At 50.0% G+C, this 26752-nt stretch overlaps 1 pseudogene; it reads right to left on the bottom strand.

The window, feature by feature from the left end:
- The window catches only part of LOC135889203 (uncharacterized), a 407029-nt pseudogene that overhangs the window by 355833 nt on the left and 24444 nt on the right, over positions 1–26752 (bottom strand).

The following is a 26752-nucleotide window of genomic DNA, read 5'->3' as shown; positions in this document are numbered from 1 at the left end:
TTACAAAATCAGACCTAAAAATACAAAAGGGTCACCGCACACTGTGAATTGCTGACTTGCTCATTTTTACCATATAATTATAAAATACATAATTGGTATATAAAATTGTACTTACATTTCATATATATAGATCAGCATAAGCAAGTCATTGTATGAAATTTTACTTTGTACTGAGTTGGCCAGTGATTGTTCCATAGCAACTCTGGAAGACCTCTGCGGAACCCAGGGGTACACATACCTCTGGTATAGACACTGCAGCTCAGGCTTAAGAGACTGAGCTCCAGACCAATCTGCAACCGTTCTCTCTCTGTTGCCTTGTCTTTTTGCCCTGGATAGCAGCAAACTTAAGCCCAGTCTGTTTGTACCCTAGTTCCTGTGTCCAAAAGTACAAGGCAGTTGTTTTCCCGTGTTCTGCTTCCCTCGAACCCAATCATTATACATGTAAACGGAGGCAGGCCTATGCAACTTCAACAGGAATTACATCCCCATCCCAGAAGAGGAATTCACTCCTTCACACCCAGTGACTAACAAAGCAAATTGAGAGGGAAGCTGACCCATGCATATTTTTCATTTAAAAAAACTACTAAATAAAAGCCCCCATTCTCCAGAGGGAGACAAAGTCAAAGTGAAGGGCTAGGATAAGGAATCATCAAATCACAGAAACACAGGGGTAAAAGGACCTCAAGGTGTCAGCTAGTCCATCCTCCAGCCCTGAGGCAGGACCAAGTAGACACAGACCATCTGTCTAACCACTTCTTAAAAACCTCCAGCGACCAGCATTCCACAACCTCTCTTGGTAACGTATTCCTGTACTTAGCTATACTCACAGCTGGAAAGTTTTTCCTAATATCCAACCTAAACATCCCATGCTGCAGAACAAGCCAGTTACTACTTCTCCCCACCCTAACCCTAAGCAGGAGAGGATAAGGGAAGATCAGATTCCAAGACAATGACCACGGTCAGTGGTGTCAGACAGCTGACAGGTCGAGGAGGAGGAGGATGGAGTGCTGGTTCTGAGCTCTGCCTAGGGACAGGTCATTAGAGACTTCAGCAAAAGCAGCCTCAGTGAAGTGCTACAATCTCTGACTCCCTGAATCCTCACCTTCCTACCCCCCACCAGATCCTCCTGTGACGGGTTGGGTCACAGAGACGCCCTTGGGACTGTCACCTGAGGTGCTGGGACTACCTCTGAGCCCATAGCTCTGTCAGTTAGCGATGTGAAAAATCTCATCCCTACCTGACATAAATTGCAGCAAAAGCTGTAGTGTCGATGCAGTTACAGTGGCAAAAAAGTCCATTAAACAGAAAATCAAGGAAATTAAACGCCCATAAAGTACATTAAACAGAGTGAAGGTTGCCTAGTGCTGCCTCGGGCCCTTCCAGCACGTGGATGGTGGTGAAAAATAAAACCTCTGAAAACCAGGAAATGAAGAATTAAACTACACACCACCCCTGCAATGCAACCTTAACTCTGCCCTTACCCCTTAGCCCTGGAGCTGGCAAATGTCACTGGGAATAGGTCAGTAAGGGTGGTGCAAAGGTTAAACTATCCAAGGAAGGGGCCAATTTTCCACCTCTTGAAGGCTTCAAGTCAGGACAGGATGCCTTTCCGGAAGATGTTTTCAGCAAACACAAAGTATTCAGCGCACTACAACGGTAACCAGACGAAACTCCATGGCCTGTATTACACAGGAGGTCAGACTAGATGACCTAATAGTCTCCCCTGGCCTTAAAATGTATTGATCACCAGAAGGAAGGACTAAGAACATGCCACTGTGTGTTTTATGTTCCTCAGATTTGAACCCCAGCATTTCTCCGCAGGCACTCCAGCAGTGTGCCCTGGGCCAGCTGTAGCTTTACATGAATGGCGGAGGGATTAGTTGGAGCAGCCTGGCAGAGCTGTGACACGAAGAGAGGTGCACGTGAAACTGGAAGGACCAGGTATTCCTCATTTCAGTGCTGAGTGGTGTAGGCGGCATCAATAAAGGTGCACAAGGGTGTGTTCTTGCCACAAGGATTGTCAGCAGGCTGGTGCCATACATGCTAGGGGGCTCCGGGGCTCAGTGAGGGGTAAGTGAAGGCAACGGCTCAGAAGGAATCCTCATTGGAAGGGTAAAGAGGTGGTGACATTATGAAAGTCCAAGATGGATTGTGTGCAGTAGGCTCAGTGTCTGAGCGCAGGCCAGGGCAGGCACCTTCTGTTCCCTACATCGGACCTATCCCCAAGTTTTGCCTTAGCAAAGAGACGGTGTTAGCGTTCGTGCTACTGCGCTCTGCTCCCAAAGTGTTCTGTCGCGGGGAGGGCAGAGTGCTGGTCTATGGGTCATTGGCCTGTCGGGGTGTCGCTGAAACAGGGCAAAGCTGAGGGTGCACTGTGAACCTTAACTCTTCATTTCCCCTTTTAAGAACTGAGGGGACAGGAATCCTTACCCAGCGAGGTCACATTCTCATAGTTCTCCTGCATGACATCTCCGTAGAGGGCTCTCTGAGTGGGGTCCAGCAGAGCCCACTCTTCCTTGGTGAAATACAGAGCCACCTCCTCGAAAGTCACCGGCCTCTGGAAGAGCAAGAGTCCAACACTCAGTACCTGCTGCCCAGTGACAACCCTACCGTTCACAGGGGAGGAGGACCAATCACATGGAAGCTCTGGGAGGCAGGCAGGATCCCACCCCCTCCCCATCAGAGCAGCCAGGAGGCATCAGGGTAAGGGGAGAAAGAGAGAGAGCCCCTCACCCCTTCTAGCAGACAGAGATGGCAAGGGTCTTCACATTCAACACTCACCTATCAGCCAGAAGCTGATACAGGTGATGGAGCCCCCAGCAGGCTCCAGGGACAGCCCCCTGGTAGGAATCCCAACACCCTCCCCAGTACCAGCGGTTGGATGGGAAGGGATGGGGTGGGATGTCTTCCCTGGGCCTCACTGGGGGTTGCCCTCTGGCTAGTAGGTTCAGACTCCAGTATTGGAGTCTGGTACGTTTCCCCAGCCCAGTCCGGGGGGGTGGTGTTTCCTCTTGAGCAATTAGGGAATTTCCATCCACAAATCCCATGGGTCTGTTGCTAGAATCTAGGCCCCACCGTAAACTAATTCCAGCAGGTTTGTCACACCTTCTCCCCCTCCCTTTCTCCACCCTGTGTATTTCCTGCCCCCTCCCACCTCCTGACCATCCCCAGAAGCACCCACCTCCTATGTCTTTACTGCCCTTCTCCCACCAACAGGAGCCCACCAGCAACTCCCCGATAATCCCTACCTGAGCTGGCTCCACGGCAGCCATTTCCCTTCCCTGGTCCCTGGAAGGATGGGACGTAATGCTGCAGCCTGTCAGGGCAAGAAGGGGACGTGTCAGAACAGGACAGTAACGTCACATCTCAATTCCCCCCGGCTCTTTCCCCACAGACTGATGTTCTCGACTCTATCATGCAAATAACAGAAATATTCAAAACACAATTAGTAACAGGGGGGAGGACGGGGGACTTTAACTACCCAGACACCTGTTAGAAAAGGAATTAAACAAACACAAAGTGTCCAGTAAGTTCTTGGAATGTGTTGGGGACACCTCTTTGCTTCAGAAGATGGACGTAGTAACCAGGGGGACAGGCATTTTAGGATTGATTCTGACTAACAGGCAGGAGTTAGTTAGGAAACGGAAGGTGGAAAGTAGGGTTACCATATCGGAACTTTCAAAAAAGAGGACACTCCATGGGGGGGAGCCCCTCCCCCTGACTGCCTCCCACAGAACCCCCAACCCATCCAACCCCCCTTGCTCCTTGTCCCCTGATCACTCCCTCCCGGGACTCCTGCCCCTAAGCGCCCCCCGGGACTCCACCCCCTATCTAAGCCTCCCTTCTCCTTGTCCCCGACTGCCCCCTCCTGAGACCCCCCCACCCTAACTGTTCCCCTAGGACTCCATCCCCTACCTGTCCCCTGACTGCCTGGACCCCTATCCACACCCCCGCCCCCTGACACACCCCCGGGACTCCCACACCTATTCAACCACTCCCTGTCCTCTGACTGCCTCCCCCGAACCTCCAACCCATCTAACCCGCCCTGCTCCCTGCCCCCTGACTGCCCCGACCCCTCTCCACACCCCCGCCCCGAGAGGCCCCCCCAGAACCCCCGACCCATCCAACCCCCCTGCTCCCTCTACCCTGACTGCCCCTTCCAGAGACCCCCTGCCCCTTCTCCAACCCCCCGGCCCGCTTACCGTGCCACTCAGAACAGTGTGTCTGGCTCCATGTGGAGCCAGACATGCTACCACAGACACGCTACCGCAGACACGCTGCTGCGCTCCCCCGCGGAGCGCACAGCCCAGCCCCCGCCCCTCCAGAGCGCTGTCGGTGCGGCACGCTGGGCTGCAGGGGAGGGGGGAGCAGAGGAGGAGGAGCAGGAGGAGGGGAGGAGAGGGGAGGGGAGTAGCTCTAGAGCTGCCGGAGGCCCCGATGCGAGCGGCCGGGCCGGCGATCTGAGGCTGCAGGGGAGGGGGGGAGCCAGGGAGAAGGGGAGGGGCTCTGGCTGCCGGAGGCCCCAATGTGAGAGGCTCAATCCGTCTCGGCCTCTCTGTCAGCCGCGCCACGCTCTGCATGGGGAAATCCCGGACCTTTTGAGAGTTTTACAAATTCCCCCCGGACGTTATTTATAACCCAAAAAGCCAGACATGTCCGACAGAATCCGGACATATGGTAACCCTAGTGGAAAGCAATATGGGCAAAATCGTTCACAAAATGATGATTTCGTGATTCTAAGAGAAGGAAGGTGTTAGAGCAGGAAAATAAGGACAACAGACTTCAAAAAGGCAGACTTCAATGAACTCTGAAACTGGTATGTGAGTGTGACATTTCCCTCAATATTCTTTATGAAAATGAGTATGAGATAACGGAGATGTACTTTGTGCATGATGGGTCTTGTAAGATATCATTGGAAAGGTTATAATTTACTGACTGTGATTATCCAATCTGTGTGCACGTATCATTTCTGTATCTGAAACTGGGAATATTGACAATGTATCTGTATTTCAACTATGCTCCTTTGGGTGACGCCCACTGCTAACACTTCAGGTACAACAACGGAAAAGCCAGACAGGGCGGATGGGCCATCAGCGAAGACAATGGACTGTGAAAAGGCTCCATACTGCCACGGACTCCTGAACACTGTGATACTCTACAGAGTCAGGTGATCTTGTCACCGGATACTCAACATTACCTGGGACTTCTTGTAACTTTCTATGGGAAGGGGGATCAAGTTTGGGAAACAAAGGATTCCCACCTTATGTAAATCCTATTTAAGGGTGGGGAGGAAGGCAAATGGGGCTCCTTCTCTGCATGGCTGTCTGCCCAAGAAGAAAGATGGCTAAAGGGGGGACTCTTTCCCCCCTCCCCCCACCTGAGGAGAAGGCGGGGGGGGGGAGGGGGGAAGGAGTCCAAACTGAGATAGGGGTCCAGTCTGAAAAGAAATATAACTGGAACTCTGAACCCCAGAAACTTTGCAACCTGCCTGAAATAAGATTTAGAGTAAGAAATTACATTGTCAAGTATCAGAAGGGTAGCTGTGTTAGTCTGGATCTGTAAAAATCCTGAGCTGATGATGTCAAGAAGCTCAGCAGTTTCTCTTTGAAGTCTCGTCCTGAAGTTTTTTTGCTGCAGGATAGCTACCTTTGCTCCATCCTGCAGCCAAAAAACTTCAGGACCAGACTTCAAAGAGAAACTGCTGGGCTTCAGTTCATTTGCAAATTTAACATCAGCAGCTCAGGATTAAACAAAGACTGTGAATGGCTAGCCAACTACAAAAGCAGTTTCTCCTCCCTTGGTGTTCACATCTCAACTGCTAGAAGAGGGCCTCATCCTCCCTGACTGAACTAACCTCGTTATCTCTATTCTTGCCTGCATATTTATACCTGCCTCTGGAAATTTCCATTACATTCATCTGATGAAGTGGGTATTCACCCACGAAAGCTCATGCTCCAATACGTTTGTTAGTCTATAAGGTACCACAGGACTATTTGTCGCTTTTTACAAATTACATTGTGTAACCTTTCAGAGTAGCAGCCGTGTTAGTCTGTATCCGCAAAAAGAACAGGAATACTTGTGGCACCTTAGAGACTAACAAATTTATTAGAGCATAAGCTTTCGTGCATCCGAAGAAGTGGGTTGTAGCCCACGAAAGCTTATGCTCTAATAAATTTGTTAGTCTCTAAGGTGCCACAAGTACTCCTTTTCTTTTTATTGTGTAACCTGTTTTTTTAGTATATTGAGCTTAGCTTGTGTATTTTGCTTTATTTGGTCAGTAATCTGGTTTGTTCTGTCTTATCTCTTATATTCACTTAAAATTCACCTTTTGAAGTTGTTAAACTTATTTCTTGTTTATAATATAACCCAGTTTATGTAATTTCTAAGGGGGGGGGGGAGAAGTTGTGCATATCTCCCTCCACATTGAGGGAGGGGTGAATTTCATAAAACCTTTGGGTCTGTACCCCTTAAAGGGAGCGGGCACCAGAGTGTTGGGGCAAGCCCCTAAGCCTGAATCTTTCCAGAGCGGATCTCTCGCTCTGTGCAGCTGGGCATGGCCCTGCTGTGTGCTTGGCTGGAAGAGGCTTGTGAGCCTAACCCAGCCAGGTAAAGGGCACCCAGGCTGGCAGAATAGGCTGCCTCAGTGGCACCCCAGCACATCAGGTGGCACCCCAAAGGACCCAGACCTGTCACAGTGAAGTCCCATGGGAATAAGATTCTAAGGAGAATAAAGCTCAGGAGAACTGGCAGTTTCTCAGAGACAGGACTAAAGGAACAACAGCAAACTATCACAATGCTAAGGAATGACAGAAAGAAAAGTAAGCGCCAATATGGCTCCATTAGGAGCTCTTTAATGACCAGACAATAAAAAGGAATCCTACAAAAATTTGAATCATGGACAAATTGCTGTGGGTGAGTACAAAAGAACAGCACAAGCATAGAATCGTAGGACTGGAAGGGACCTCGCGAGGTCATCGAGTCCAGTCCCCCGCACTCGTGGCAGGACTACGTATTAACTAGACCATCCCTGACTGGTGTCTCATCCAACCTGCTCTTAAAAATCTCCAATGATCGATATTTCACAACCTCCCTAGACAATTTATTCCACTGCTTAACCACCCTGATAGTTAAGAAGTTTTTCCTGATATCCAACCTAAACCACCATTGCTGCAATTTAAGCCCATTGCCTCTTGTCCTAGCCTCAGAGGTTAAGAAGAACAATTTTTCTCCCTCCTCATTTTAACAACCTTTTCTGTACTTGAAAACTGATATCATGTCCCCGCTCAGTCGTCTCTTCTCCAGACTAAACAAACCCAAGTTTTTCAATCTTACCTCATAGGTCATGTTTGCTAGACCTTTCATTATTTTTGTTGCTCTTCTCTAAACTTTCTCCAAATCTTTCCTGAAATATGACACCCAGAACTGGACACAGTAGTCCAGCTGAGGCCTAATCAGCACAGAGTAGAGTGGAAGAATTCCTTATTGTGTCTTGCTTAAAACACTCCTACTAATACATCCCAGAAAGACGTTCACTTCTTTTACAACAGCGTTACACTGTTGACTCTCATTTAGCTTGTGATCCACTATGACCCCCAGATCCCTTTCCACAGTACTCCTCCCTAGGCAGTCATTTCCCATTATGTATGTGTGCAACTCGCTGTTCCTTCCTAAGTGGAATACTTTGCATTTGTCCTTATTAAATTTCATCCTATTTACTGCAGACCATTTTGTCCAGATCATTTTGAATTTTAATTCGATCTTCCAAAGCACTTGCAACCCCTCCCAGCTTGGTGTCATCTGCAAACTTTATAAGCGTATTCGCTATGCCATTATCTAAATCACTGATGAAGATATTGAACAGAACGGGAGCCAGAACTGATCCCGGTGGGACCCCGCTCGATAGGCCCTTCCAGCTTGTCTGTGAACCACTGATAACTACTCTCTGGGGACAGTTTTCCAACCAGCTATGCACCCACCTAATGGTAGTTCCATCTCGGCTGTATTTCGCTAGTTTGTTTAGGAGAAGGTCATGCATGACAGGATCAAAAGCCTTACTAAAGTCAAGATACACCATGTCTACTGCTTCCCCTCTATCCACAAACTTGTTACTCTGTTAAAAAAAAAAAAAAAAAAAAAAAAAAAAGCTATTAGGGTGGTTTGACATGATTTGTTCTTGACAAATCCATACTGACTGTTATTGTCTAGGTGTTTGCTAACTGATTGCTTAATTATTTCCTCCATTATCTTTCCGGGTACTGAAATTAAGATGACTGGTCTGTAATTCCCCGGGTTGTCTTTACTCCCCTTTTTATAGCTGGGCACTATATTTGCCCTTTCCCAGTCCCCTGGAATCTCTCTTCCATGATTTTTTTGAAGATAATCGCTAATGGCTCAGATATCTCCTCAGTCAGCTCCTTCAGCTTTCTAGGGTGCAATTCATCAGGCCCTGGTGACTTGAAGACGTCTAACCTAAGTAATTTTTAACTTGTTCTTTCCTTATTTTAGCTTTGACTCTACCTCATTTTCATTGGCATTCATTAAGTTAGATGTCCAATTGCTACTAAACTTTTTGGTGAAAACTGAAACAAACGTCATTTAGCACTTTTGCCATTTCCACATTTTCTGTTACTGTTCCCCACCCACCCATTGAGGACAAAATCAGAAAGATTAACTCTCAAAATAAATTGCACCTAGCAAGGGACATAGAAGGCAATAGGTAGGGTACTACTTAAATCACAGGGGGGAGGGGGAATCATACCATTTTCAAGGGTTGGTCATGGCATAGATAGTGAACTTCGCGGACATGTTACACACCCGCCAAATGTGCTATTTACATACTGAGTAACCCATGAAAAAGTGTGATTTCTCCACAGCATTTCTCAAATAGGGGCCCAGACCCAAAAGGGGGTTGCAAGCCTACTAAGGGGTCACAGTATTGCCACCCTGACTCCTGAGTTGATGCTGGCAGCGGCGCTGCCTGGAGCTGGGTGGCGAGAGAGTGGTGGATGCTGGCCAGTGCCAGTTCTGAAGGAAGAGAAATAGAGGTGGCTTAGAACTGCCACCCTTACTTCTGTTCTGTGGCGGCGCTGCCTTCAGAGCTAGGCACAGCCAGCAGCTGCCGCTCTCCACTCTGCCTTCAGAACTGGGCAGCCGGAGACCCGATTTCATGGTCCGTGACGCAAATTTCCACCCTCATTTTTCTACTCCCCAGCCAGGCTTTGTGCGTAATGTAATAGTTGAGTATCTAGTTAAGAAAAATCTGCTGGAATAATATAAATAGGTCTGTTGTGGCTTTTCCAAATTACGGCAATTAATAAAGGTCCATTATTACTTTTCTGCAATTTTCCAAGCCTTCTTTGCAACTCAGCTGCAATTATTTGAAGGCCATCCCGCGATTCAGTAGTGTCTTAATTATTATTTACCAAGAAGAGGAAGACACAGAAACCACAATAAGGAAAGAACAGGTTAAAAATATGTAGATATGTTAGATATATTAAAGTCAGCCATAAAATTCGTCTTAGGGTGCTCAAGGAATTAGCTGAAGCAATCTCGGAACCATTAGCAATTATCTATTGATAGCAAATGTCTATCAGGGATGGTCTAGACAGTATTTGGTCCTGCCATGCGGGCAGGGGACTGGACTCGATGACCTCTCGAGGTCCCTTCCAGTCCTAGAAAATCTATGAATCTATGAATCTTTGAGAACTCCTGGAGAACAGTGAAGACTGGAGAAGGGTAAACATAGTACCCATCTTTTAAAAGGGGAACAAAGAGGGCTGGGGAATAAAGTCAAGCCTTACTTAGATACCTGTATCTGGAATGAACAAATTATTGATCAATTTGTAAGCACCTAGAATAGATGATAGTAAGGTGATAAGTTATAGCCGGCATGGATTTCCAAAAACCAATGCCAAGTCAATCTAATTTCCTGCTTTCACAGGGGTACTGGACACTGTAGACACGACATATCTTGATTTTAGTCAGGCTTTTGACACAGGCCTCCATGACATTCTCAAAGCGAACTAGGGAAATGTGGTATACATGAAAGTGCTATAAAATGGGTGAAAATGTTGTTGAAAGGCTGTACTCAGACAGTAATCATTAGTGGTTCACTGTCCAACTGAGAGGATGTATACCAGGGGTCTCAAACTCAAATGACCACAAGGGCCACATGAGGACTAGTACCTTGGCCTGCGGGCCGCATCACTGACATGCCCTCTGCTGCCCCCAGCCCTGCCCCCACTCCACCCCTTCCATGAGGCCCCGCCCCTGCCCTAGCCCCACCTCTTCACACACCAGGGAGTGCAGAGTCAGGCTTTTGAGACAGGCCTCCATGACATTCTTATAGCGAACTAGGGAAATGTGGTATACATGAAAGTGCTAGAAAATGGGTGAAAATGTTGTTGAAAGGCTGTACTCAGACAGTAATCATTAGTGGTTCACTGTCCAACTGAGAGGATGTATACCAGGGGTCTCAAACTCAAATGACCACAAGGGCCACATGAGGACTAGTACCTTGGCCTGCGGGCCGCATCACTGACACGCCCTCTGCTGCCCCCAGCCCTGCCCCCACTCCACCCCTTCCATGAGGCCCTGCCCCTGCCCTAGCCCACCTCTTCACACACCAGGGGGCTCAGGGCAGGGGGTTGGGGTGCAGGTGGTGTGTGGGGTGCAGCAGGGGGCTAAGGGCAGGGGGTCAGGGTGCAGAGTGCAGCAGGGGGCTCAGGACAGGGCTTTGGGGTGCAGGAGGCTCAGGACAGGGGTTCAGGAGGGGTGCAGGGTGCGGCAGGGGACTCAGGGCAGGGGGTTGGGGTGCAGGAGGGGTGTGGCAGGGGGTTGGGGTGCAGGAGGAATTTGAGGGGGGCAGGCTCCAGCCTGGCGTGCACCGGGGGTAGGGCAGGCTCCCTGCCTACCCTACCCCGCACTCGTCCGGGAAGCAGCCGGAACCTGGGGGGGGGGGGGGGGCGCACAGGGGTCTGTGTGTTGCCCTGGCCTCTCCTCCAGGTACCTTCCCCGAAGCTCCCATTTGCCGTGATCCCCCGTTCCCGACCAATGGGAGCTGCGGGGGGCGGTTCCTGGAAGCAAGGGCAACACACAGACCCCTGTGCCCCCCATCCCTCAGGTTCCGGCCGCTTCCTGGAGCGGTGCGGGGTAGGGCAGGCAGGCAGGGAGCCTGCTCTAGGTAAACATTGCAGGGGGCGGAGGAGGGCTGCGGGGGACTGGCGGGCCGCAGAAAATAACCCTGCGTGTTTGAGACCCCTGATGTCTACAATGGGGTCCCCAGGAGCCAGTCCTGGATGTGATATATTGAATATTTTCACTAATTACTTGGAGAATGGACTGGAGAGCATGCTGTCTAAATACGCAGATAGCAGCTGTGAGGGGTTGCAAGCACGTTGGAGGACAGGATTAGAATTCAAGGTAACATTTACAAATTGGAGAAGTGGGCTGAATGAACAAGATGAAATTCAATAAAGATAAGCGCAAACTACTAGACTTAGGGAAGGAAAACCAAATGCACAACTACAAAGTGGGGAATAGCTGGCTAGGGTGTAATACTACTGAAAATGATCGGAGGTTATAGTGGATCACAAATTGAATCTGAGTCAACCATGTGACTCAATTGTGAAAAAACCTAATTAAGCACTGGACTAGATTAGCAAGAGAGGTGGTGGAATCCCCACCATCGGAGGTTGGACAAACAGCTCAGTGCTGGGGGCTGGACTAGATGCCCTCTCAAGGTTCATTCCAGCCCTAAAGTACAGTAACTCCTCACTTAACGTTGTAGTTATGTTCCTGAAAAATGCAACTTTGAGTGAAACGATGTTAAACGAATCCAATTTTCCCATAAGATTTAATGTAAATGCGGGTGGTTAGGGTCCAAGGAAAATATTTGGGGGCAGACAAAAGGCATATACAGTACTGTAGTGTGGTTGGGAAGTGCCCCTGGCTTACCCCACACAGGCACAGCCCACTGCAGGCAAGGACACTAGGAAGCATCTTTTGCAGCAGCAGCAGCAGCAGCTTCCCCGGAGAAGAACAGGCACCGACTTTGCCGGGAATGCTCCAGGCCCACCTCTTCCTGTCCCCGCTCCACTCCAGGCCCACCTCTTCCCACCCCCACTCCACCTCCTCTCCGGAGCACGTCACATCCCTCCCCGCCGTCCTGTTTGGCGGCGCTTAGGACTTTCTGGGAGGGAGGGGGAGGAGAGGAGACGCGGCGCTTCTCCGCTCCTCCCCCTCCCTCCCAGAAAGTCCTAAGCGCCGCCAAACAGCTGTTTGGTGGTGGGGGAAGCGCTAGGAGGGAGGGGGAGGAGGCGGAGAAGAGGAACTTGTGCAATGCTCCCTTGTAAAGTCGCTGCTCTTCCACAGAATCTTACAAGCAGTGGACAGAGCAGGCAGCCAAACGACGTTATAAGGGAGCATTGCACAACTTTAAACGAACCTGTCCCCTAAATGAGCAGCGACGTAACTTTGAAACAATGTTAAGCGGGAGGATGTTAAGTCAGGAGTTACTGTACTATGAGTCTATGCTGGGGAAATGTTTGGTCACTTGATTACAGCACTGACCAGCCCCTCCCACTAGCACTAAACCACCCAGACATTTTGAAACCCTTCCAGTAACAAACTCTGGGAACCAAATGGGAGAGAAGCGCAGAACGAAAGGCGTGACATTGGGGGATTCCCCCTGACACTGTCCCCAGGCCAGCACACTCCCATCACTGGGGGAACAGGGAGAGTCAGGAACTGGCTTTTCCTCCCCCTGTACCTCACCTTGTTCGTAGCAAAGTGAATCTGCCCAGGGATGCCACAATAAGTGTGTGGGGCCGGTCAGAAATTGGGGAATCTCTCTCCCCACTGCCCTTTTCAGTCTCTCTCTCTCCTTTTTCTCCTTGTCTCTCCCTTCCCCCGTCTCTCCCACTCTGGCTGACAGCCAATCCTGGGGGTTCGCTCTCCTATGGCTGGATCTGCTCCTGCAATTGCTAAGGGGAGGAGAGACATGGGGTGAGGAGGGGCTGTTTGTGCAGAGTCACTCTCATGCCCATTCCCTGAGGTCTCTACCCATCACCCGGCGTCTCTGACTCAGATGTTGGGGTGGGCAGAGCCTTGGGTTGACCTATGGGGCTAATCACAGCTGGGGAAAATCCTCACCTTGGCTGGGCGCAGAGGTCACTCCCCAGCCCCGATCCCGCTGGGGGAGCAGCAGCTGCTCAGCCTGGGCTCCCAGGAAGCTCCACCCCAATATCCTGAGGCAGAGAAAGAGACGGAGAGAAACTGAGTAACTTTCCCCCCTTTGGCAACAACTGAAACCCGCTCCCCACAGGGTCACATCCTGATCTTATCTCCCCCATGGGAATTTGGAGTCACTCCCTGTTCTGCCTTGCAGTGACTCCGGATTAACCCGCGTCTCAGCGAGACCGGAAACAGGGCTCAGGAAGGAGGAGGCCGGACTCCTTTTAAACGGATCATTGCAGCAGGGGATCGAACCTCCTTCCGTCCCCTCCCCCCCTACGCTGAGAGAGATTCACAGCAACAGTTTTCCAACCCCCCTCACCTGACCCCCCCTTTCACACCCTCTGCCCCTCCCCCACCCCTGCCTCCGGGAGTCTCGGTCCGGCGTCTCTCCGCCAATCAGAGGGTGGGGGGGCCGCCCTCACGAGCACCGCTAACCGCCTCCGCCCGTCGGTTAGGCCAACGTCATTTCCGGCCCGAGGTGCGTCAGGAACTACAGTTCCCAGCCTGCCCCGGGGCGCTGCCGAACGCTCGGGCCCAGCCCGCCCCGCCCCGTACCTGGCCCGTCAGACTCGCTGAGACCGGGTTAGACCCGGGAGGCGGGTTCGGTGGACCTGAGCCCGCGCGAGCGCAGCCTAGGCTGGGACTGCGCAGGCGCGCGGAGTACGGACGGCGCATGCTCAGTAGCACACGCTGAAGCCGCTGCGCCCTCACTCTGCCCTGCCAGGGGCCAATCGCGTGGGGGGATGGGCGGAGTCTGGGCAGGGCTCGGACACTGACTGGCCGGGGGGGGAATCAAACAACTGGAGACGGGGACCGGGGAGGAGCCAGTTCAGGGGTGGGGGAGGGGGAGCTGGGGCTAAGCGGGGTGGGGCAGAACCACGGCACAGGGAGGGGGCTTTTTTTATCCCCCGTCCCACAGCGCAGAGACCCAGGGATCCCAGCTGGCCACCAGGGGTCCCTGCCTCCCCCCCGTGAGTGTGTGTGTGTGGGGGGGGAATAACCGGGGGGCGGCTCCCCGACTTAGCCACCAGGGGTCACTGCAGCACTTGGGGTGCTATACACAGGCTACTGCCCCATGTGGGTCCCAGAGATCATCCCCCCCCCCCACACACACACAACCTCTGTGGGGCTGGGGGATACACACAGAGCACTGCCCCATGTGGCTACAGCGGGCGAGGGGCTTACAGGGCACTGCCCCATGTACCTACCAGCAGTGGCGTAGCCAGGTTCTAACATCAGGGGGAGCGAACACATAAAAAAAGGTGCCACCCGACATATCAACTTACTAATTACATCCACTCCCTCCCACTTCCTGCCCCCTGACTGCTCCCCTCAGAACCCCCAACACTCCCCCTGCTCCTTGTCCCCTGACTGCCCCCTCCTGGGACCCCTGTCCCTAACTGCCCCCCACCACCCCACCCCCTACCTAAGCTTCCCTGCTCCTTGTCCCCTGACTGCCCCCTCCTGAGGAGCCCCCCCAACTCCCCCTTAGGACCCTACCTCCTACCTGTCCCCTGACTGCCCCGACCCTTAGCCACACCCCCGCCCCCAGACAGACCCCCAGGACTCCCATGCCTATCCAACCGCTCCCCACCCCCTGACAGGACCCCCAATATACACCGAGACACACCCCGTAATCCAAAGTGGGGGGGAGGGGACCACGCACAGCTCCTGCCATTGAGGGTACATGGGCAGCTGCTTCTGCCCTAGCACCTGACTTTAGTGTTTAGCCAGAAGCCTTTGCGAGCACTCAGCCTTTTGTTCCAGCCTTGGCATACCAAGAAATAACAGCAGCAGCATGAAGGAAGAGGAGAGCGAAGGTCTCACCATCAGGGATGCAGGTGGCCACATGCCCTCTGTTTGACCACTGCCATTGCAGGAGAGAAGGTTTCAATGGAACTGAATACCCTGGCTCAGACAAAAGACACAGGAAGGTTTTGCTAAAAGAACAGGAGTACTTGTGGCACCTTAGAGACTAACAAATTTATTAGAGCATAAGCTTTCCTGGGCTACAACCCACTTCTTCGGTGGGAAATTGAGGTTGGGAAATGGTGGCGCAATGCCCTAAGGAATAAGAGTGATAACTGAATTAACGCCACTCGTATGGTTTAGAAACATTTGTTTATTTTGAGCACATCATAGGAAATGTGATATTAATTCAGACCCTGGGGAGGGCAGGGCTGAGGCTTCTTTAGCTCTTTGTAAAAACATGACCTTGATCCCCAGAAAGAGAGAGAGGCAAAATCCAGAGCTGCCTTTAGTTTCAGGCTGGGGTCTCCTGGGTGGTGGTCCCTTGTTCACGGCTGATCTCATGGGATCCTTTTGCTGCAAAGGCTCCAGAATCCTGGGTGGAGGGAGGGGGTCACCGCACAACCTGCAATGCCAGTGGGGGGAGACCCTGGAAGGGAAGGAAGGGACAGAAAATGGAGAGGAAGGAAACGGAGAGAAAACACCTTTTCTCTCTGCCCTCCCCCTCCCAGCAAGAAATGTTATAAATGGGGCAACTCCCCACCATGATCTGGTCTGGGATCTGTGGGGGGTTTGCAGTAGAGGGAAGGTCCAGATTGGGGGCATTGTCCTGGGACTACTAGGGGCCAGCGGCCACGGGGGTGGGGCACTGGGGGCACTGTGCAGGGGCCAGCTGTTACAGTGGGGGCTAGGCTCTGGTGGGCACAGAAGGGGCGGGGTTTGGGCAGAAGGGGTGGGGCTGGGGGGTTAGCCTTCCCAAGCCAGGGGTTCACCCACCACCCATGCTTGAACTATCCTGCCTGGTAACAAGGCAGAGGCGGGACAGTTTGAAGGAAAGGGTGAGAAAGGGTCACATGACCACGAGGTACTCTATCTGGCAACAGGAGATGTATACAAGGGACTTGCGCGGTATGCTGGCTGCTGTCCGCTGAGGAAGCGGCCTGTATTTGGTCACGTGATCATTGAGAGGAAAACATCAACCACTTACCTGTTCCATCCCACCAAGCGGTCCTGATCCCTGGTGACGTGGTCCTCGAGGTCCTGATCCTAATTCCCTTGAATGAGAGAGAGAGGAAACACGAGCTGACTCCATCCAGTCTAGAGCCATTTACAGCAACAAACTGAGTAACGTTGAAACTTTATTTGTTTGAGTCCATTTTGGTCCTAGTTGGGTCTAGGCTTCAAGCCTGCTTGTACTCTGTAAACCACTCAGCTGTTTTGTTCTATTTTGCATTTACCACCCCCTCTATCCTTTATCCTGCCCAGTTAATAAATCCCTCTCAGTTCATCCCTTTAAGAGTGTTTTAGTTTAATTTTCCCGCTGCGACCAATAGGTGCCCGTGGGGCACGGGTCACTTGCTGGAGGAGTCTCTGCACCTTGCGGTCTTTAAACCAGGATTTGAGGACTTCCATAGCTCAGACATAGGTTAGGGGTTTGTTACAGGAGTGGGTGGGTGAGATTCTGTGGCCTGCATTGTGCTCCATAGCTCAGACTAGACGATCATAACGGTCCTTTCTGACCTTAAAGTCTATGAAACTGTCTGGGATATATGGGGTGGGGGCTGCACTGTGACATAGAGGAGTGTAGGGTTCCCAAGGTGTCCTGAGGGAATGTGGAATTCAGAATCCGGGGAGTAAGGGCAGGGTGGAGGGGGGTTGGAGGTCCCCAGGGTGGCTGTGAAGGGGAACCCGGCAGGTTCGAGGGGGAACAGGAATTGGAGAGGGAAACCTGGCAGGCTGTGGATGGCGTGAGGGCATGCAGTGCTGGGAAAGTGGGGCCCAGCAATGGAGAAATAGGTTGGAGCCAACTGGGGTTGGTGTGTAGGGATGGGGTGTCCTGGAGGATGTTGGGGTGCCCTGAGATGGGGAAGCAGATGGGGTGGATCAGGAGGGCCAAGGGAAAGTCCAGGTAAAGGGGGCAGGTTGAGGTGGGGTGAGCAGAGTGTTGGCAAGCCTGGGGATGCGGGAACAGGTTGGAGGATGTTGAATGGGTCCTGGTGGGGGGCACTGAAGGAGAAGCTGTGTGCATTACCTCGAGTGGCCACCTGGGGTCACTAAGCATTTCCCATATGGAGCAAGAATGAAATCTGGTGGCCAATCCAGGTAATGCACCAACCATTTCCCTCATCAAGGGACAGTGACAGTAAGTGGCCATTTGCTGTAGTGCACAAAGCGTTTCCCTCACGTTGCAAGAGTGACACTGGGAGAGGCGAGTGAGGGACTTGGCCAACACGCTACAGGAGAGAGAGAGAAAAGGAGGGAGGGAGAAAGAAAAACATTGGAGAAAGATAAGTCGTCCTACTAGATCCAACCTTCCGCTGTGGAGGACACACTGCTCCTGGCCAGAGAAATGAGCAGCCCCTGAAACCGGGAACGTTGTCTCCCTTGTAACCACAGCTCGTCAGGAACCTTTTCTTACAAACCCAGCCAACGGGGCGTCCCTGCCTGGAGCCAGGTGAGCCGTGAGCAGAGCCCTCACCAAACCAGACACCTCTCTCACTGACAATAGCGGCTGCTCCGCTCCCAGATGGACGGCTTTTGCGTGGCCTCAACAATTCTCGCGGTCTCGTCGCTCTGGCTCCCTTCCCATCGCATGAGGGCAGTAGACTCTGACGCGTGACTTCTCTTCCCTAAGCCCAGCACAAGGGGGAAAACAACTAAGTTACCATTTTGGCAATTGGGGTTGGAGTGTAGGGATGGAGTGGAACCCCCAGCGGCCTCAGTTGGGCACATGGCAATGGGGTGGGGGGGCTGTGGCTGGGCGCCCAAGGTCAGGGGCTTGGGGGGGAAGGGGGCCGGGGGGACTGAGGCTGTGGGGCAATGTGGGTGTGAGCAAAGGGATTGGGGCTCCCAGTGGTGCTGGGAGGGGGGGTTGGGGCGAGGCCTAGCTGGGGTGAAGTGGGGGCAAGTTGGTTTAGGGTCCACTCAGGGGACTGTGCAGGGGCAGGAGGGATGCAGGGGGGGAGGGGAGATGAGGGGATTTTGGATGAGCTGGGTGTGTGTGTGGAGGGGTGCAGATGTCCCAGGAGGAGGGAATGAGAGGGGTCAGGGGTCTTTATCTAGGTGAGTGGGGGAGGGTGAGAGTGCCTGGGGGGTAGGAGCAGGAGGTGAAGTGGTTTCAGAGGAGGAAACTGAGACACATAAGCCAAGGGGGGGAATGGCTAAGGCTGCCCCCCTGTAACCTACTGTCCCCAGTCCTGGGGGGGGTGTCACCCATCCCCCTCACTGTGAGGTTGGCTGCTCCCCTGGGCAGCATAGCTCAGGGATGCTCTCGCTGTTGCACATATAGAGGGCACTTCTCAGAGCAGCTTCTGCTTCCCCCCCCATCCCCTGGCAGCTTGACATTTCTGGCTTCTCACTCCACGGTGGAAGACAGCACAAAACGCTCCATCTCCCATACCCCCTCCAAAGTCCAATCAGTGATGTAGGCAAAGACACCCTACATCTCTCACAGTGCACCCTTGTACCCTTTCCCCCTCGATCCAACCCTCTGCTTAGTGCCTTGCCCCTGCTGTGACATCTCAATACAGAGCTGGGGCAAAAGGGGACCTGCAGACATCCTGGGCTGTCTGCCCTCCAGCATGGTACAGGTGGTTCAGAGTGAAGGGAAAGGGGAGGAACCTGCCCCCTCTTCCCACATGTTTAGTAGTTTGTGATGTAAAAATCCTGCTGCGACAGTACACATGGAGAAACAGATCTTTCTAGATTACTGAGATTCAGTGCCCAGGACCTGTCCATGACTTTTATTAAAATAACCATGACAAAAATCTTAGCCTAACAATGATAGGTCAACTTGCCATTTTCTTCCCCAACACGTTAGTCCCCTGTAGTAAACATGACCCTACCCCCTCCCTAGCGTGCTACTGATACTAAAATGACCTAAAAAAAACCCTACTTATAAATCAGTATTGGTTGGCACCCCATTGTCACCTGCACGTCTATGCAGCTGCTGGCCAAACCCTCCCCCCAAAATATAAACCCCAACCCGGAACCCAACTTGAACCTTACCCTATAACCTGGTCCCCCCAACCCTAAACCCTTTAACCAAAACGGTAGCCCAATCCTCACCCCCACCCTAAACTCTAACTCTGAACCCAGTCTCTCTAAGCCTGACACCGCTTTAAGCCAGAGCCAGTTCCCTGCTCCCACCCTGTGCAACAACAGTGCAAACGCCCCAGGAATCCTGCTTCTTACGACCACTGGTTTTGAAATGAACCTTTTCTTCCTTTGCATTCCAAAAACCTTAATTGGCGTTGGATGGGTTATTTAGTGACAGGATTTTACACAATGTAACTGTTTGCTATTACACTGTAACAGGGTATAGATAAGTGAAAACAGTGCAAACAACATTCCACTAGTTTTCAGGATGCTTAAACACCCAATACACTTCTACATTTAACAGTCGCTTTGAGCTATACTAATACACACATCAATTGGCCTGAATACACTCGGACGTAAGCTGCTCTGCCAGCATCACGCCTTGTACAAACATTACTGCAATAGGGCAGTGTGACCCCCGGGGGCCTGTGAGCTGGTTTCAGGTGGTCTGCAGGGCCCCGCAGCTGAAGCCCGAAGCCCCAATGTCTCCCGCGGGACAGAAGCCTGAAGCCCCAATGCTCCCCACTCCACAAGGCAGAAGCCCTGAGCCTCCACGACCCAGCAGCTGTAGCCCAGAGCTGCCCCCCACCCAGCAGCTGTAGCCCAGAGACCCAAGCTGCCCCCCTACCCCAGCTGGGCCTTGGAGTTTTTATAGCATGTTGGGGTGGGGGAGGGGCTCAGAAAGAAAAAGGTTGAGACCCCTGGTGTAGGGTGTGAACACGGGTGTTAGTCTGTCACAAGAGCCTCTTTCCCAACTACCTTGGGAAACAAATACATGGACCTTTTGCCCACTTCTTTGTTAGTTACTGTGGAATTCTCTCCCCGGATCATCAGAGACAATATTGACCTAAAACAATCGAGCAGCAGCGTGATTCTGTGCAGTCACTTCAGTTAGTTGCACAAGTTGGGGTGTGGTCTAGTTCACCATTTCAGACTGGAAATTTAAAAACAGTCGGGAGCATGTCCAATAGCTTGGAGTAGTCTCTCCTGTTGACTGAACTGCACTTGAAGTTTCTCCATGTCATCATGGAGGGAGCAGAGAAAAAGCAAAAATAAAATAAGAAATGACTATTTCAGTCAATAGTCATTTTCTCAAAGTCCCCAGTAAATCTGAGCTACAGTCTGGCAAATAAAATGAATATCTGATTATGTGACCAAATGTCGCTCAAGAGGAAAAACCCACGTCACACAAGATACATCCAGTTTCATAGAACTAGACATTCCAGAGCAGGTTAAATATGATGACTGTAGCCTGATTTAGGGTGTGCTAATAACATTACTTTATTTTATTAATTAAAATATTAATAGTTTTGGTTTTAGGCTTGCCAATTTGTTTGATTAGAAGATAAAAGTTTTTGTTTCGAATTAGGCTTCCCAGAATTTACAAAGGACCAGGGGGGTATGACAGGAAGCTCACACTGAGACAGATAGAGCCTTAAAGACTTTTTATTACAATTAATAATAGTAAGTAAATGGTAAAATACCCAGAGTTACAAGTGCATTACTGCTATAAAGAGAGACAGATGCTAATAGAGTATTACACGCAACGAAGCTTTGGTTAATATACTTACCCCCTTCCTCGATAACCGGGGGGGGGGAAGAGACACAGGACCAGCCTTGCAGTTCAGGGTTCTCAATGCTTGATGCAGAGCTTAGAAAAACTAATGCTAAGAGCTAACTTAGGGTTCACTTGACTAACAAACTTAAAACCTAATAAACAAAACTAAGACTAAAAGCTCAGGGAAACCGAGCTTAGCCTAGTGCCCTTGAAACTTAACGTTTAAGAAGAACCAGTACAGCCTCCTAATAGCAGTAGCCATCGTAGATAGAATAGAGTGAGTGAGATAGAGTAAGTGAAAATGATAGAGCGGAGCGAAGTCCTCTAGGGAGGTGGGTCACCTCTTTTATAGGGCACAAGTGCCGGAAATCCTTCCTCCATTGCCCAAATTTTATTCCTCACCCACAAATGTTAGGGTACCCTTACCCCATAGGCTAGTAGGTTTGTGCGAATTGATGACACATATAAGTTTCCTTGTGGTGTACCTGTTAAGTCTGTGGGTACCACATTAAAAAATCCCCCTATGCCATTCTTCATTATCTATTGGTCTAGATAGAAGGTTATAGACATATGCGTGAATACTTATTTATTTAGGTAACAAGATATAGGTTAACTTTACTTTTCTGGGTAAATGGTCTTAATATAGATGTGTTAACTTTCCTTAGCTTAACATACAGGATATGGCCTGTAGGTCTCTTGCGTTACAGCCAAACTTACTTTAATATAAATCTATAAACCTATTACAATAAACCAAAGACTTAAACTTATACGAAAAAATATATCTATGCAAGCAAGCAGGTTAGTCCTATAGGCTACGCGACTCAGAATCAGGACAAGAGATTCTCCCATTGCATTCTCCTCTGAGCCATTCAAATCTCCTTCACTCATTAGTTTTGAGTCATATTATTTACAAATGTTCTAGTATTGTCGTAATGGGAAAAAAAAACAAAAAACAAACCAACCAGACAACCTCCCCATCTGCAAACAATTCCATCTCAGTAGGAAAAGTCCTGCAATAGGCTTTGCCAACAGTTGGAAACTGGGATTTAAACTCCAAATGATCTCACTGTATTTGACATCCATTCAAATTCCCCATCGAGGTCTGTGACACTTTCATCTCAGGCCCTAAATTACTGTTTTAGGAGCAAAGAAAACAAACTTTGATCCACAGAGGGCTGAGAACCCTGAATCATAGGACACATTCAGTGGTGGAACTGTAGGAAGTGGAGCCATTCTACATGGCTCAAAAAGAGGAAACACTGCTGGGGTAATTCGGAATGTGGGAATCCCTCCGACTCACCACTTCTTCAGGTGTCACAGAGGTTGAAAAAAACCACTTTTCCCACCCTGTCACAGAGTCACCAGGCAATGCTCTGGAACTACTCCATATGAAGCCAGTCAGGACTCTGGGGGAGCATGTCTCCTCTCTCTGAGCACACTGTCACCAGGGCAAGAAGCTTACACATATGGTTACATTGAGGACATAGCTAATGTAACGCCAATATTTAAAAGGGCTCTACAGGTGATCCCGGCAATTACAGACCGGTAAGTCTAATGTCAATACCAGGCAAATTAATTGAAACACTAGTAAAGAATAAAATTGTCAGACACATAGAAGGACATAAATTATTGGGCAAAAGTCAACATGGTTTCTGTAAAGGGAAATCGTGTCTTACTAATCCAGGGGTGGCCAACCTGAGCCTGAGAAGGAGACAGAATTTACCAATGTACATTGCCAAAGAGCCACAGCAAATGCCAGCAGCTCCCGCCTGCTCCCAGCGCCTCCTGCCCACTGGCTGCCCCGCCGATCAGCGCCTCAGCATCCCTCCTGATCAGCTGTTTTGTGGCATGCAGGAGGCTCGGATGGGGAGGAGTGAGGGCATAGCAGGCTCAAGAGAAGGAGTAGAGTGGGGGCAGTCAGGGGTTGATCAGTGAGCACCCCCCGGCACACTGGGAAGTTGGCGCCTGTAACTCCAGCCCTGGAGTCAGTGCCTATACAAGGAGCCGCATATTAACTTCTGAAGAGCCGCATGTGGCTCCGGAGCCACACGTTGGCCACCCCTGTACTAATCTATTAGTTCTTTGAAGGGGTCAACAAACATGTGGACTAGGGGGATCCAGTTCAACTTATTCATAAATGATCTGGAGAAGGGGGTAAACAGTGAGGTGGCAAAGTGTGCAGACGATACTAAATTGCTCAAAATAGTTAAGACCAAAGCAGACTGTGAAGAACTTCAAAAAGATCTCACAAAACTAAGTGATTGGGCAACAAAATGGCAAATGAAATTTAATGTGGTTAAATGTAAAGTAATGCACATTGGAAAAAATAACCCCAACTATACATACAATATGATGGGGGCTAATTTAGCTACAACTAATCAGGAGAATTCTTGGAGTCATCGTGGATAGTTCTCTGAAGGCGTCCACGCAGTGTGCAGTGGCAGTCAAAAAAGCAAACAGGATGTTAGGAATCATTAAAAAAGGGATAGAGAAGAAGACGGAGAATATCTTATTGCCCTTATATACATCCATTGTACATCCACATTTTGAATACTGCATACAGATGTGGTCTCCTCATCTCAAAAAAGATATACTGGCATTAGACAAGGTTCAGAGAAGGGCAACTAAAATGATTAGGGGTTTGGAACGGGTCCCATATGAGGAGAGATTAAAGAGACTAGGACTTTTCAATTTGGAAAAGAGGAGACTAAGGGGGGATATGATCGAGGTATATTAAATCATGAGTGGTGTGGAGAAAACAAATAACGAAAAGTTATTTTCTTGTTCCCATAATATAAGAACCAGGGGCCACCAAATGAAATTAATAAGCAGCAGATTTAAAACAGATAAAAGGAAGTTCTTCTTCACACAGCGCACAGTCAACCCGTGGAAATCCTTACCTGAGGAGGTTGTGAAGGCTAGGACTATAACAGGGTTTAAAAGAGAACTAGATAAATTCATGGAGGTTAAGTCCATTAATGGCTATTAGCCAGGATGGGTAAGGAATGGTGTCCCTAGCCTCTGTTTGGCAGAAGGAGGTGATGGATGGCAGGAGAGAGAGCACTTGATCATTACCTGTTAGGTTCACTCCCTTTGGGGCACCAGGCATTGGCCGCTGTCGACAGACAGGATACTGGGCTAGATGGACCTTTGGTCTGACCCAGTACGGACGTTCTTATGAGAAAAATGGTACCAAACCCAACTGCTATTCAGCAGAACCTAGTGCAACATGGGAACAACTGGGAATAAGCCAATCTGTCCCTAGTGGGGGAACCTGTTTACTAACAATCACTTTGCAGTGGGAGGAAAAGTATAAACATGATGCTCCAAATTTGGTTAGACTAGGAAAAGTGATGGAGGTTGTGTCCAGTGGTGAGGAGATTTGCTACGTTACCCTGGCCGCTATATGGGCTATTTTCTTTCTTGAAAAAATAGTTGTGTTTTTATATCAGGATTGCTAACTCAATCTAGCTAACTCCATGGAAAACCCTAGTGGAGTCAAAGCCCAGGTAGATTTAACCTCTATGTACCTAGTAAAGGTCACTCCTGGTTCCCCCACCTGGGACTGAGGGACATTCCTGTTGGAGGGACGCACACTTGCATGACACAGGAGTTGATGAAAAACACCATGGGCTTCTCTGGTGATAAATAAGAGAAGAGCTGTGAAGGAAGAATTTCCCGCACTCACAGCATTCACAGGGTTTCTCTCCTGTGTGGCTCCTCTGATGTGTAATAAGATCTGAGGTCCGAGCAAAGGTTTCCCGCCCTCACAGCATTCATAGAGTTTCTCTCCTGTGTGGATTCTCAGATGGCGCATAAGGTGTGATCTCCCAGCAAAGGTTTTCCTGCACTCAGCATTCATAGGGGCGCTAGCCTTTGTGGATTCTCTGATGGCGAATAAGGTTTGAACGCTCAGTGAAGGTTTTCCCACACTCACAGCATTTATAGGGTTTCTCCCCTGTGTGGATCCTCTGATGTGCAATAAGGTGTGAGTTCCGACTGAAGGTTTTCCCGCACTCACAGCATTCATAAGGTTTCTCTCCTGGTGGATCCTCTGATGGCGAAAAATGCCTGATCTCTGAGTGAAGGTTTTCCCGCATTCACTGCATTCATAAGGTTTCTCCCCTGTGTGGATCCTCTGATGTGTATTAAGGCCTGATCTTCGAGCGAATGTTTTCCCACACTCACAGCACTTATAGGGTTTCTCTCCTGTGTGTATCCGCTGATGGTGAATAAGGGTTGATCGCTCAGTGAAGGTTTTCCCGCACTCACTGCATTCATAGGGTTTCTCTCCTGTGTGGATTCTCTGATGGTGAATAAGAGTTGATCGCTCAGTGAAGGTTTTCCCGCACTCACTGCATTCATAGGGTTTCTCTCCTGTGTGACTCCTCTGATGTGTAATAAGCTGTGAGCTCCGAGTGAAGGTTTTCCCACACTCACAGCATTCATAAGGTTTCTCCCCTGTGTGGTTCCTCTGATGGCCAATAAGGTTTGATCGCTGAGTGAAGGTTTTCCCGCACTCACTGCATTTATAGGGTTTCTCTCCTGTGTGACTCCTCTGATGTGTAATAAGCTGTGAGCTCCAAGTGAAGGTTTTCCCGCACTCACTGCATTTATAGGGTTTCTCTCCTGTGTGACTCCTCTGATGTGTAATAAGCTGTGAGCTCCAAGTGAAGGTTATCCTGCACTCAGCATTCATAGGGGCGCTAGTCTTTGTGGATTCTCTGATGGCGAATATGGTTTGAACGCTCAGTGAAGGTTTTCCCACACTCACAGCATTTATAGGGTTTCTCCCCTGTGTGGATCCTCTGATGTGCAATAAGGTGTGAGTTCCGACTGAAGGTTTTCCCGCATTCACTGTATTCATAAGGTTTCTCTCCTGTGTGGATCCTCTGATGTATATTAAGGCCTGATCTTCCTGCGAACGTTTTCCCACACTCACAGCACTTATAGGGTTTCTCTCCTGTGTGTATCCGCTGATGGTGAATAAGGGCTGAGCGCTCAGTGAAGGCTTTCCTGCACTCACTGCATTCATAAGGTTTCTCTCCTGTGTGGATCCTCTGATGTGTATTAAGGCCTGATCTTCAAGCGAATGTTTTCCCACACTCACAGCACTTATAGGGTTTCTCTCCTGTGTGTATCCGCTGATGGTGAATAACGGCTGAGCGCTCAGTGAAGGCTTTCCTGCACTCACTTCATTCATAAGGTTTCTCTCCTGTGTGGATCCTCTGATGTGTATTAAGGCCTGATCTCCGAGTGAAGGTTTTCCCGCATTCACTGCATTCGTAAGGTTTCTCTCCTGCGTGGATCCTCTGATGTCTATTAAGGCCTGATCTGTGAGTGAAGGTTTTCCCGCATTCACTGCATTCATAAGGTTTCTCTCCTGTGTGGATCCTCTGATGTGTATTAAGGCCTGATCTTCGAGCAAATGTTTTCCCACACTCACAGCACTTATAGGGTTTCTCTCCTGTGTGTATCCGCTGATGGTGAATAAGGGTTGATCGCTCAGTGAAGGTTTTCCCGCACTCACTGCATTCATAGGGTTTCTCTCCTGTGTGGATTCTCTGATGGTGAATAAGGGTTGATCGCTCAGTGAAGGTTTTCCCGCACTCACTGCATTCATAGGGTTTCTCTCCTGTGTGACTCCTCTGATGTGTAATAAGCTGTGAGCTCCGAGTGAAGGTTTTCCCGCACTCACAGCATTCATAAGGTTTCTCCCCTGTGTGGTTCCTCTGATGGCCAATAAGGGTTGATCGCTGAGTGAAGGTTTTCCCGCACTCACTTCATTTATAGGGTTTCTCTCCTGTGTGACTCCTCTGATGTGTAATAAGCTGTGAGCTCCAAGTGAAGGTTTTCCCGCACCCACTGCATTTATAGGGTTTCTCTCCTGTG

Source organism: Emys orbicularis, chromosome 15 (genome assembly GCF_028017835.1).
Source record: "Emys orbicularis isolate rEmyOrb1 chromosome 15, rEmyOrb1.hap1, whole genome shotgun sequence".
Classification (NCBI taxonomy): Eukaryota; Metazoa; Chordata; order Testudines; family Emydidae; genus Emys; species Emys orbicularis.
Note: the sequence above shows the minus strand (reverse complement) of the source record. Positions and strands in the feature narration are given on the sequence as shown.